The sequence below is a fragment of the Elephantulus edwardii genome, unplaced genomic scaffold (assembly GCF_000299155.1).
Source record: "Elephantulus edwardii isolate Elephantulus edwardi_28Jun2011 unplaced genomic scaffold, EleEdw1.0 scaffold00084, whole genome shotgun sequence".
Classification (NCBI taxonomy): domain Eukaryota; kingdom Metazoa; phylum Chordata; class Mammalia; order Macroscelidea; family Macroscelididae; genus Elephantulus; species Elephantulus edwardii.
Window position 1 is genome coordinate 4,533,886 of NW_006399834.1, and position 14,658 is coordinate 4,548,543.

Below are 14,658 nucleotides of genomic sequence, written 5' to 3' on the forward strand. Positions count from 1 at the left end.
AACATGCTAATAACTTGTTTAGAACTACTAAAGAAGGAATTGACCATATTGATGCCATAAGCCCAGGCTTGAATTGAACAAATTCAGAGGTAGAAAGCAAGAGACTTCCTACCAGCAGAAAGAACAACCAAAGTATCTAGCATGTTCTTTGAGTCAGAGCTTTCTGCACTAGACAGAGACCCAGACCAGACCAGAAGTAGTGAGGTAGTGGACAACCAGAGACAAGGTTGGATTGCAACAGTTTTTACGTAAATACAACACAAGGATTGGTGATATATTTCTATTTATATTTTCATGATGTAAGTCCATGCAATATTTATTCTTTATATGATGACAACTGTTATTGTTTAATCTTTTTATATCTATAGATTAAAAATAGTTGTAAAATTTGCAGATGTCTTGAAAATATTTTTTAAAAAATCCTGACAAACTGAAAAAAAAATCTAAGATATGCTGTGGATACCTTCGTTTCACATGATTTTCTTTAAATGACTATTATAGCTTTTTAATAAATGTGGAAAAAGCAAAGTCCTAAAGAACTATAGTAGAAGAAGTTAAGGACTTTGGGACTACGTCAGCTCTAAGTGAAAGCATAAAAATTAATTTGTGCAAACCATTATAAGGTGAAGAGAGCACAAATTAATTTGATATACACATTTTGTGGTTTAGTAATAGGTCACAGGTTAGTAGACAATAAGGTGAACTACCTGAAGTAACCTAGTATGCATCTTTGTGGTTAAATTGGGTAAAATTTCTTATCCTTTAGCTTTCTTGATAATAAATTCATGAAGCAAACCTGATATTGGGGCCCTACAATCAGTATGACTTCACATGTTACATACCACGGTGTAGGATGATAAAAACACATGTTAAATTTTGAAATAACTTTAAACTTTACCTAGCTCTAGTCTTGACCTCAGGACTAGAGGGCTACCTCAGTGGTAGAAATTTTGTCTACCTGGTTTCAAATTCCAATGAATGTACTTCAATCTCAGTCACCACCTTAAGTTGCTAAATGCAGCTTTCATACTAAAATGGCTTAGGAAGAAAAGGCTGGTGATCACAAATTCATCAAACGCAAATCTTACTTAGCATCATGATCAGATTCTCCAGCAATCCTGAGCATGGACAGGATTGAGTGCTGATTCCTTCCCTTGTGTATGGGCAGGGTAGCCATGCTTCTAGAATTCCATGGCAGTTGATAAAATGATACATTTGTTTACAAATTAAATAGAGCCTTGTACCTTTTCAAATTCCTTTTTGAGGCCTTATTAAAAGTACTCCTGATGTCTCCAATGCAATATCTGCAGATATGATAAATATCTGAAGAAATTAGTGTTTTTTCACCATTATTTTAGTCATTGTATGTGTCTGAGTATATTTGTATGTCTTATGGATATAGTCACTGTGTCCTGTCTTTAAAGAACTCACTATGTAGAGATTTAAATATTGTTATATGTCCTTGAGTTGGCTATGACTCGTAACGACCCTATGAAAAATAGCTCTGAACTGCTCTATTCTAAGCCATCCTCACCATCTCTGACATACTTCTTCCCATTGCCAAAATCACTGTGTCAATATGGCTAGAGAAGAATAGTAAAGTTTTGTACAATCAATGATTTACTCTTTGCAAATACCCTCTTAAAAAAATCACACATGACAACTATACACATGGACCTCCCCAGATAAACTACTATATTTAAATATTGCTGCCATTGTTATTGTACCTTCAAGTTGCCTGTGATCTGTAGCTACCCTGTGTACAGCAGCACCAAAGACTGCCCTTTTCTGAGCCATGCCAACCTCCCTTGCCCCAACAACTCTATCAATCCATGTCACCCGGGGTCTGCCTCCCTGAGCTGTCACTCCATAATTCCTAGGATGATGTCCTTCTCCAAGGGCTGGTCTCTCCTGGCCACATGTCCAAAATATGTGAGACAGAGCTTCAAAATCCTAGCCTCCAAGAAGATACTCGGTTTCACCCTCTCCAAGAAAGACCAATTTGTTTTCTTGATGATCCATAGTATGTTATGTCCAAGATCACAATTTGAAGGCAATGATTCTTCTTCTGTTATCCTTAGTCATTATCCATCTCTCTGATGTATAGCAAGTAACTGCAAAGACCAGGGCCTGGATTAGGTGCACCTTAGTCTCTAGGCTGATATGGTTGCTTTTTAGTACTCTGGAAAAGTCCCTGACAGCAGATTTTCCCAGTTTATCTTTTGTTTTCCTGACTGCTGGTGCTAAGAGTGTTGATTAATGTCATCATCTCTGTTTTCCCTTCTAAAAAGTAGTGAACCAAATAAAAACAAAAGAAATAAGCACCAAGACAAACTGAAGAGAAAAACAGACAGAGGTAACATATTCAGTTAACAGTTATTTACCAAAACAGGTTATGTAAATTCATACTACTCTTTGGACAAAGAATGATTCCTTTGTTCTGGTATGACTTGTCTCACTTAAAAACTAAAGAGATATTTTAAATTTAGGAAAAGACATACTGAATAATGTACTCGAGAAACTTTTGTAGAAAAATTCTAGGGAAAAAAATAATCTACATTTTTTATGTTTGGGTGAATCCAAAATGTTTTGCTTTTGTGTTTACCTCAAGTAGGAGAAATTATCATTTTATAGCTCTTTCTGTCCTCATATATAAATGCTATTGTCATGTATTTCACAGTGTTCTCACTGCTTATTTAGCTTTTACTTTGGTCTAAATGGTTTAAATGGAATTTGAGCACAAGATAAACATAAATTTCAGAAAGGGTGAAACACTAGTGATAAAAAATGATGCAGAAAGTGATGCATTATCCAAACTATGTATCTTTCACATATTTTTCTACTACCTTTTGGAATAATTTCCTTCCTTTGAAAGAATATTAAACTTGCATTACATTACCTATATGTAAGAGTTGAAAGAATTTTAAAAATTGTTCATTTATTTTATAGATATTTATATATATTTACTACTTGTGTGAATACATATATTATCAGCAATGTACATAGTTTTCTCCCTGATTATTTATATTTGGAAATATAGTAAAGTGCAAGATACATTTTCCATTATGAATATGTGTGAGTGTCAAAATTTGCATCCCGCTGAAGCCTTTGCAAATGTAAAATTGTAAAACAAGATAAAACTGAATTTTCAACTATCAAAGTAATTATTATTATATTTTCTTTTAAATCCTGCTTTTCTTCACAAAGGGAAAATTTTTAATTTGCATTCAGCACTAAGAAATTCATGTTGTTATTTTGTAGTTAGTTCTTCAGATGAATGTCTATATTTCCTATAGCAGCCATTGTGGAAAATGATTCTCAGATCAGAACATCAGTTTGGAAGAACCAACTCTACCAAACCATGTTCTATATGTGATGAGATAAACCAGAGTTAAAAGTCAAAGTTATTTCTTCAGAAGTATTTTGCAAACTTGTTGGTACAGTTAGAAATAGATACTAGTACTGTCAGGATCTCAATATCTCTGTGGGGGATTTTAATGGGAAATTCATCTTCTACAGAAATTCACAATAGATTGGGCATATCAATATCATTGCCATGGTGATTTATTTCTTGATGAAAATGGTAGAAGATTCATTAGTAATCCTCAGTAGATGCTAATGCTTGACATTTAGAGCAGACAAATTATTAAAATTATCTGATATCTTTAATGTCTTGGTAAAATAATGTCACTGTATTAAAAAGGGATATACAAATTCTATAGGGATTGGTGGAGTATTTAAAATACCTTACATGTAGGGAATGTTTCTGTACACAAGGCACAAATTATATGTTAATCACTATGTAAATTGATCATGCCAAAAATGTTATGATGAAATTGTTATTTTCTTTTCACAAATGAGAAAATGTGCGACATATACTGCTTAAATATATTGTGCAATGCTCTGGTGCTAATATGATGTGGGGCCTTGCCTGAATCCCTTGTTTGTTTCAGATTTATTTCTGTGTTTTAACTATTAACTATACAGCAGAACACTTTATCTAGGAGTGAGATACTACATCCAACTCTTTCATTTCAGGTGCTACCTTCTTATTTGCTTTTTCATACATTATCCAAAAGATCTGTATTACTTGTCTCATCTAAATTCCTGCAATTATTAAAATTTTCAATAAATTTTGGAACATTGACAATACACCAGAGCCATTCAAAATGATAGGGATGAATCAGTGTATCAGAAAAATAAGACCCTTGTTCTTAAGATAAAAGGGTATACCAAATATTGAAAAGTACTCATCTGCTGTCACAGACAGGATAATAGAGAATGGGAGTGAGAAGATAGTTTTAGAATCTTACTCCCTTCCCAACACTTTATTTGCCACTCACTTTTATCAATTATGATTTTAATTTTCTTCTTTATAAAGTCTATTACCTAATCTTTACCTGTTGTTGTTGTTGTTAGGTGCCATTAAGTCAAATACAACTTATTGTGAATCTATGAACAGAAGATCTGAACCCCATCCTATCCTGTGCCATCCTCACAAACTCTGACATACTTGAACTTTTTGCTGCAGTCTCTGTGCCAATCTATCTAGTCAAAGGTCTTCCTCTCTTTCCCTTTCCCTCCACCTTTTGAAGAATGATGTCCCTTTCCAAGGAACACCCTCTCCTAGCAATATTCCCAAAGTATGTGACACGGAGATTCAACATCTTTGTCTCCAAAGAACACTCTGGCTGCACCTTCTCTAAGACATAATCTGCTTGTTCTTTTCACAATCCATGAGATCATAGGCACTCCCCAACATCACAACTCAAAGGCAACAGTTCTTTTGTCCTCATTGTCCAGCTTCCAGATGTATAGCAAGTGATGAAAAAGGCCATGACCTGAATCAGGGCCATAAATAGTTTTCAGAATCAATAATTCATAGAGGTTCCTCACTACAGACTTTTCCAGCACAATAACCCCTTAATCTACTGATTGCTGGCACCAAGAGTATTGATTGTGGATCCATGTAAGATGATGTCAATGACAGTTTCAATCTTTTCTCCATCTATTATGATGTTGCCTATTTGTCTAGTGGTGAGAAATGTTGTTTTTTAGTATTGAGTTGTAATCCATATTGAAAGCTGTAGCCTTTAATATTTTGCTGTGTCTTCTCACTTTCAGCAAGTAAGGTTGTGTCATCTGCATGGCCAAAGTTATTATTAATGAGTCTTTCTCCAATCCTTATGCTACATTTCTCCACATAGAGTCTAGATTCTCAAACAATTTGCTTGGCAAATTTTTCAACCCTTGATCTAGTTTCACTGATTTTCACAAAGTTGAAATTCAACATTTCCATAATTTTGTACTTAAATCCTAAATTTCTGACTTATTTCCTTTTCCATCCCTCCCCCCATCGCATTGTTTTACTTTTATCCAAACTTGGGCTAAATCTAGCCTCTGTTTCCTAGAGGGAAATATATACACTGATATGGTGATAAAAGTTTACTGTCTTTAGTTTCAATTGGACATTCAGTTAGCACTCTTCAACTATGTTAATATTTGTTTCTTATCAGCATTTTCCATGTTCCTATATCTCTATTGACATCTTTATTGCCTTTCTCTTAGGTCATGTCTCTGCCCCCTCAATGAATTATTGTTTTATTATAAAAACATTAATGACTCTAAAATATAAACTATCTCAACTGTAAGTTCTATCACTAATGGCACTTTCTATTTCTTTTCTTTGTATTGCTTAGTTTTTAATGAGCATCTATCACTTGTATGCTTTTCCTCATCATGCTACTTTTTCTCCTGAGTAAGTGCACATATCTGATTCTATTTCCCCAAATACCTCATCAATAAAACAATGATAGAATCACTGTTTATTACCATCTCTTTTTTATCTTTCTTCTTCATTTTGCCTTCAAATTAAGTGTTTTTGAGAAAGGCTGTTAGTACAGTGACTTAATACCTGAACTCTGTACACCAGATGTTTCTGTTCTCACTGAAGGGTGGAGTTTCTTAGGTTGCTAGAAACTAATATTTGATGGTCAGAACCCACCTCCCTTGGGCAATGTAGAAGAAAAACAAAGTAATCCTTATTTTGGCTATCTCTTTAATAACTCCACCTATTTTTTTCTCCAAGATAGCCTGAAACATCAATAAAAATCTAATATGGGTGCATTCAAATGACCTTGACATATATTTTTAGATAATCACCTGGTTTACTTTTACAAACAGTCAATGTCTAGCATAAGACTACATGTTGATCTATGGTGTTATATTTATCTTGAGTTTATTGATTTTCACATTTTAAAAATTTGATCTTTGGAATTGCAATTTGTTATGCAATTATTTTCCAAGCAAACAAGTGATTTAAATAGCATTTTAAATATTTGAGTTTTAAAATAAAAATATTGAAAGACATAGTTTAACATTGTAAATTTCTTCTTTCATGAGTCTTCAGGAATCCTAAGAAATTTGACTGTTTCTGGAGTGTATACAAAATGATCTTTATAGGTTCATCCAGATTGTCTACCAAGAGCTCTATAACCTATCTTGGAGCTGATACTCCACATGTATTGTTGAGGGGATTAGGAGGCAATGAACAAGTTATTCTCTGAGCTATCTTCTTTCTTGCTATCTGATGGATGTTTTTAAATTTCTGTAGAACTTGCCTTGGAAAATTCAAATAGTCTCTCTTCACATCAAAACACAACTTCTTACACAAGAAGTACAGTTTGCTATTCCCAGAGTACCCTCACCTTCTTCAGATTCATTTCATTTATTAGCATCTTTTCTACAACTGCCTAGCCAAAAAGTCATTCATCTTCACTAGTTTCATCTTCAAGACAAAAAAATTCCCCATTATAAAGCCTGTATATTCTAGAAGTAAGTCCATTATAATTTAAAATTCTAGAAATTAAATATATTTCGTCTGACAAATCACCTCCACTATAACTCTATATTCTCTCAGCAGGGCTATTTGACCTTTTAGGTGTGCAACTGCCTCATTTGGTCTAGTGAATAGTTTAGAGTACTCCTCAAAAACAGTCTTCATTTTCAGTTATTCGTATCAGAATTCCAGAAGTGTCATGAAATCCTCCACACTCAAAAGAGTATTCAGGAGAGACAGTTACCTCCACTGTCCTGAATTTTTACCATACTCCAACTTCCCTTTCTCTACTTTCTCTAAATTCCATAGTTTTCAATCCATAAGCAATTCTTAGAAATAATTATACAACTGAGAGAGACACTGTTTTGACTGGAAATATAAGGTACTCACGTTAACATATGTTTTATAAAATTCAATCCTATAACATTAAACAAAGATTAGATGTACACATTAAGTAGATATTGTGTAATATTACATAAAAACACAATTAATGATTTTTTTAACTGTCCTGATGATTGGCTAAGAAGCTCTGGTGGCCAATTGGGTAAGGAGCTGCGCTGCCAACTCAAAGGCATATATTTTTAATCCACCAGCTACTCCTCCTTAGAAAGATGGACAATCTCCTTCTGTACTATTTGCAACCTAGAAAAAAACCTACTGGAGGGTCAGTTGTTGGATAACTCCAACTTAACAGCAATGAGAGAGAGGTGATGAACTACTAGGATCTTTATCTCTTTCTTTGAATAACAAGAATTGTGGTGACAATTCTTATTCTTGAGCCCTTATGTATTTGTGTTCTGTTCACATCGTAAATGCGATTCCTTTGTAGACATTCTATTTAACAGGGAAACATCCACTGTTCTGAGGCTCTCATTTCCTTCAGTTTTTACACTTACATTACTATCAGTGTAAGTGTATTACATGTTGGTTCATATCTCAAGTCTAAAAACTCATGTTTTTATTCAATATTAGAGACCCTTAGCATTATTTTTCACAAATACTACCTTCCCCTACACATCCTTCCTCTGGAACCCTGAAATGCATTCTCATTTTATTGTCATGTTTCTTAACTAACCAGTTGCTGTTGTTGAGTCTGACTCAAGGTGATATTATGTGTGACAGAGCAGAATTGTGATTAGTTGGTTTCAGTAGCGATGGAAGTAGATCACCATACTTTTCTTCCCAGGTGCCTCTGAGTGGACCACAGGAAGCCTTTCACTTAGCAGCTTTTCCATTAGCCACCTCACTCATTGATTGCTTGCACAACCCAGGGCTGTCTCATTTTTTTTAACTTCTCATTAATACTGTAAACATGTTCCTTCTCAATCATAAGAGTTAATATTGTTGTTGTTGTTGTTGTTGTTTGGTGCCATCGAGTCATAGACGACTCACAGCGACCCTATGAAAGAAAGGCCTGAGCACTGTTCATAGAATTTCTGGAGGCAAACCATTTCGGAAGTGGATGCCACTCTTGCTTCCAGGCTTGTTTTAGTTGGGAAGCTCCACCAAACACTGTGCACTATGGGTCACCATTATCACATTTGGCACATCATGGTCACAGTGTTTGGCATCACAGCAACCACGAGTTACCTCTGTACAGCAATGCACAGACTAGTGCAATACCACCTAGAAGAATGTTTGACAGAAAAACAATTTGACTTGCCATTACTTGTGCACAGGGATCACCATGCTCAGGTAGCAAGAAGTCACAGAAACCCTGGGTGGAGCCATCCAGGAAGGACATGGCCGCCTTCTCTAATACTTTCACATTTTTTCTTATTGTTTTATTATTTCTCTTTGTATATATCTCCAGTCTGATGTTTAATCTAGATTGTTGTTGTCGCTGTTGTTGTTGTGTGCCATTATGCTTTAACAGGCTCTTATCTGATTCTCTAGGAGTCTTCAGAATCTGTAAATCCCATGGGAAGAGCTTGCAGTCTTTCTCCTGCAGAGAAGCTGGTGGATAAGAACCACTTGCCTTTAAGTTGGCAGTGCAACTCCTTACTCATCATAGCCACCTGCTTTAGAATATCAAAGCAATGTATTTTTTAATAAATTTTACACTTATATTTTCTCTCTGAAAGTTTTAAACGGAAAATTTTCTATATTTCCCTTCTAAAAAAAAGAAAGAATAAAAATTAACTTTGACAGTTTTGTCTTTACTTCTGAATGTTCTAATCTAATAGATATTATTTTCTCCTATCCATTCTCTCTGCAATGCAGTTAACAACTCGAGTTAATGCATATTAGTTGCTTTTGAAGTTTATATCAATTGTTCTATTTTTTTTCTTTCTTTTTTGTACTTCAGAACTGTCATTTAAATTTTTAAGTCACTGATTTAATTCAATTGTACTGATATTTACATTTCATTAGTTTATGGTTTTTTTTCCAAAATCCATTATAATTTTTTTGTAACTATACTTACCTTTTTAACTCAACATTATTTATACATTTTATTTTTTATTCTTAAGAATTGTTTTGTTAGATCTGATTTTTATATTATTTTCTTACAAAGTGCTAATAACAAGTATTTAAAAGAAAACAATATACCTATCGTGTAATTTGCTACTGAACTCCAGAAATTTGACTTTTGGGAATAAGACCTCATTGCTTTTCTAGGTATTGTTTTTCTAATAGATTATGCTTTAAGTGAAAATTCCTATGACCATTTCTTCAACCTCAAGAGCAAGGGTACTGTTGTTGTTATCATTGACAGTTGCTAGGCACAGTGTCCCAAAGGGCACTCAGCTCATTGAATTTTTTTCAGGTTTGTTAATATCACTATGTTTGTTTGCATTCCAGAGATATGAATTTATTTCTTAAAAATTATGTTCATTTGTAACTAGAATTATAAGAGTTGGAGCTTTGCTTTTATATACTTCTACTATCTTGACCTAATACTGATTTTGCTTATTCTCAGGTTACTATGAGCTTGTGATTCATAGCCACCCTATGTACAACAGCTCTGAACTTTGTTTTAACTTGAACCAACCTCATTGTCTCTGACACACCTAACTAACCTCATTACCTCAGTCACCGAATCAATATATCTCATCCAGAATCTTCCTAGCTAGTGCTGTTCCTCCAACCATCCAAGCATGATCATCTCCAAGGACTGGTCCCTCCTTGCAACATGCCCAAAGCATGTTGGACAGAGCTTCACAATCCTTGCCTCCAAGAAGCACCTTGGCTTCAGCCTTTTTAGGACAAACCTATTTGTTCTCCCAGGAGTTCATAGTATATTCAGTACTTTTCCCCAGCATCACAACTCAAAGGCATCAATTCTTCTATCATCTTTAGTCATAGCATATCTTAATGGTCAAAGGTACTTCAATACCCCATTTCCTTTTTTTGGTCTGTATGATTTTTGCTTCCTCACTACTCTAATTATTGTTTCTTTTTATTTTATCTCTGGTCAAGTTGTGGAGGTTGTTTGTTTGTTTTTAAATTATCTGTTTGAATTGGAGTTCTGTGACTTAGTGGGAAGGAGTTGTGATGATAGTCTAAAGGTAACAGTTTGAATCCACCAGCTGCTTCATGGGAGATACTGTGAAAAGCTACTGGAAATTCAGCTGTAAGTCAGTTGCAGACTGATGGAACATAACAACAAAACAACATTTAATTACAGTATTGGAGAAGAGTAATGAATACACTATAGACTGCCAAAAGAATAAAAAGTCAGTCGTGAAGGAAGTGTAAGAAGAGTGCTGCTTAGGACAAAGATAGTGAAACTTTTCTCACTTAACTTTGGATATATTGCTGTTAGGCAGGGGAAATTTTTTAGAAAAAAATACATCTTGCTGGAAAAGAGAGGTGGATCCTTTACAAGATGTATTGACACAGTGACTACAACAGGCTCAAGAACATTGGAGATTGTGAAGATCGAATCTGTGGTTCATAGGTTGCTGTGAGTTGTAGCTGACTTAACACACCTAACAATGACATTTCTCCCCAGTGTTCCATTTCTCACCATTTCCCCCTGCTAATAAATTATAAAGATTCAAGGAGTTTTATTCCTCAGTGGCTCATTATCACTTTTCACGCTAAATAACCACCCATTGTGATTTGCTCCACATACATGACTCACCACTTAAACAAGACCTAGACCTTTCTCTTGAGTTATAACCTAATATACATTATGCCTAGTATAAATGAAACTCACTATATGCCCTAGATTATTAGCCATTAATCCTGAACATATATTTAAAAAAATATAATTACATAAAAACTTTCCTATTCTTAAACTGCTGTTCTTACTTTAGAAACTGAGACTGTGGGAGTTCTGTTATAAATGCTAACAATAATAAAGCAACAAAATTACAAAGACTGAAACATCTTAGAATGCAGAGTTTGTAATTTAACCTGAACTGTCTTTGGCTTATTGAGTTTTGTTGTTATTAGGTTGAGTTTACTATGACTCGTAGTGACCCCATGACCAACAACAGATCTGAATCCTGTCCTATTCTGTGCAATCCTCACAATCTCTGACACACTCAAGCCCATTGCTACAGTCACTGTGTAAATTACCTAGTTATGGGTTTTTCTCTCTTTTGCTGTTTCCCCACCTTTCCAAGCATGATGACCCTCTTCGAGGAACAGCACCTTCTAGCAACATGGCCAAAGTATGTGAAATAAAGCTTTATTATCTTTTCCTCCAAAGAATATTCTGGCTATACGCTCTTTAAGACATGTGTGTTTGTTCTTTTGGCAGTCCTTAGGATGTTTAGTGCTCTTCTCCAACATAAGACATTTATGTTCAGAGACATAAATTCTTCTTATGTTGTCCTTATTTATTGTCCAATTCTCAGATACATAGAAAGTGATTGAAAAGATCATGGCCTAAATCAGGGACACCTTAATTTTCAAATTGATATCATTGCTTCTCAATAATTTGGAGATGTTGCTGACTGCAGATTTTTCCAGTACAATACAGTTCCTGATCTCTTGACTGCTGGTACGAAGTAAATTGACTGTGGATCCAAGTAAGATAAAGCAATGATAATTTCAATCTTTTCTGTATATGTCATTATTCTACTTATTATATTAGTCCAGTGGTGAGAATTTTTCTTTTCTTGATGTTGAGATGCAAACCATGTTGAAAGCCGTATTGTTGAGCCTTCAGTCACAAGTGTTTCAAGACCTCTTTACTTGATGGCAAGCAAGGTTGTGTCACCCACATAACGAAGGTTATTGATGAAAATCCTGATGTCATATTCTTCTTCATGGATTCCAGCTTCTTAAGTAATTTTCTCAGCTTTTGTTCAACCCTGATACACACCTTTTGTAATTTTAAAAATAGCAGTAGGGTTACCTTGTCCTGTTTGCACAATAGCTACTTGGTGGTCTAGGTTTAGGTTTCACAAGAGCACAATTGTTTTGAGATTCCCATTCTTCTCAATATTGGCTGTAATTTGTTATGATCCACATAGTCAAATGCCGTTGCATAGTATATAAAGCATGAGTAGACATTGTTCTGGTATTCTTTGCTTTCAGTTGGGAACCATCTGATATCAACTATTATATATCTTTGGTGCCATCATGTTTTCTATGTACTGTTATAGCCATTTTTTTAAATGATATTCAACAAAATTTTGTTTCTGGTCCTCAGAGAAATGCAGAGAAACAATGCATGGTTCAAAATCAGGAAGGAGTGTGTCAGGGATGTGTCTTGTTTCCATACCTTTTCAATTTATATGCAAAACAGATCATTCAGGAGACTGGATTTTATGAGGAGGAATGTGGTATGAGGATTAGAGGAAGACTTATCAACAACCTATGTTATACAAATGACACAACTTTGCTTGCTGAAACTGAGGAGGACCTAAAGCACTGGCTGCAAGATGCCAGAATTACAATCTTCAATATGGATTAAAGTTCAACATCAAGAAGACAAAGATTCTCACCACTGGGCCAAATAGAACCACCATGATAGATGGAAAAGAGATTGAGTTTCTTAACAGTTACAGCTTGCTCAGCTCCACAATTAACACTCTTGGCATCAGCAGTCAGTAAGTAAAAAGATTAATTTCTTTAGGTAAATCTGCTGTCAGGGACCCTTCCACTGTTACTGAGAAGCAACAGTGTCAGTCTAGAGATGAAGGTGTGCCATACCTGGCCATGGTCTTCACAATTGTTTGCTGTGCATCAGAGAGCTGGACGTTGACTAAGGTTGACAGAAGAAGAGTTGATGCCTTTGAGTTGTGGTGCTGGAAAAGAGTATTTACCGTGCCATGGACTGCCAAGAAAACAAATATGTCTATCTTGAGAGGATGAAAGCAAGTTTCTCCCTGGAGGCTAGGATTTTGATGCTCTGTCTTACATACTGTGGTCATGTGGCATGAAGGGACCAATTGGAGAAGGACATCCAGCTTGGAAAGGACAGCAAGGAGAGGAAGACCCCAGATGAAATATATTGATACAGTAACTAGGGTAATGCGGGTAGGTGTGTCCGAGTCAGTGAGACTGGGTCAGGACAGGCAAGCATCAGAGCTGCTCTACAGAGAGTCACTGTGAGTCACAGGTGACTTAATGACATATAACAAAAACAACTTGCAAAATTAATGATATTGTTCAATAATTTCCACATTTTGTTGAAACACCTTTCTTGGGAATGGTAACAAATAAGGAACTCTTCCACAGATTGGTTGACATAATGACTTAAACAGTGGAATTGAACACAACAGTGATTGTGAGGGTGGCGCAGGATTGAGCTCAATTTCTAGCTTTTGTACTTGGGTCCTCAATGGTACCAAACAGTAACGTTTGGACTTTACATGAAGGAGACTAACTCACAGGCACTGGTGTAATATAGAAAATGCATCACCAAGAGTATCTGAGTATGACAAATTCTGTCCCATGATAGTGTTTTATTTCTCATGCAAAAAAGCACCCTAGATATTCATGGCTAATAACTGAGTGTTACTCAGATATGTTTCCTGACACTGTGTGGAGTACCCTGGGTGGTATTTTTCAGGAATTGAATACTTGATTGTATGAGAAGAGTTTAATTCCATTTCCGTGTGTCTGTGTTTTTCTCTCCTCTCATAATAAGCTGCAATTTCTTTGGGCAGTGAGCCATTCTGGTGTGGTGTATAATTTGTTTTGTTCCATGGTTTCTTATCGTGCACAGATGAAATGCCTTTTTTATCACTCATTTAAATTATTGTTTCCCTTTGGTGATAGATTTTTCAGCTTCTGTGTTTACTTTATTACTTGTGACTAAAGAATGCTTTCCTACTGGGATCTAGGCAAAAGTATTACCTCATCACCATTCACGACTGCATTTTCAACAACATCTCCACACAGAAATAGCAAAGGCACCTACAGGTTAAATAGTTTCAGTTAAATAACTCCTGCTTTCCTCATAGTCTCAGCTTGCCATCACAAATAATTGTAGATCTTGCATCCTACATAAACAGATTTCATTTACTTCTTAGGTCCAATTTTACATACTATTATGTTTTTACCTTGAACAGAAAAGGAAAAGCAAGAAAATAATATGAACATTTTTATTCCCATCTCTTAACTGCAAACTTAAATATGAATGTAAAATTTTTATAGAATGCCAAATTCATGACTAAAAATATATATGAATGTAGAAACCATAAGAGAACTTTTAGAAATTTCTTTTAATTCATGGAGATGCTCACAAAATGTTAAAAATATTATAATATGTTCTTCTTGGGTATTTCCTTTAAGATTTTAAGCTTAATCTCAGTTCATTCATTTGCACTTGGACATTTGGGCTGTTTCCATGTTCTTGCAATGGTGAATAATGCTGCTGTGAACTTTGGTGTATAAATCTCAGTTTGTGCCTCAGT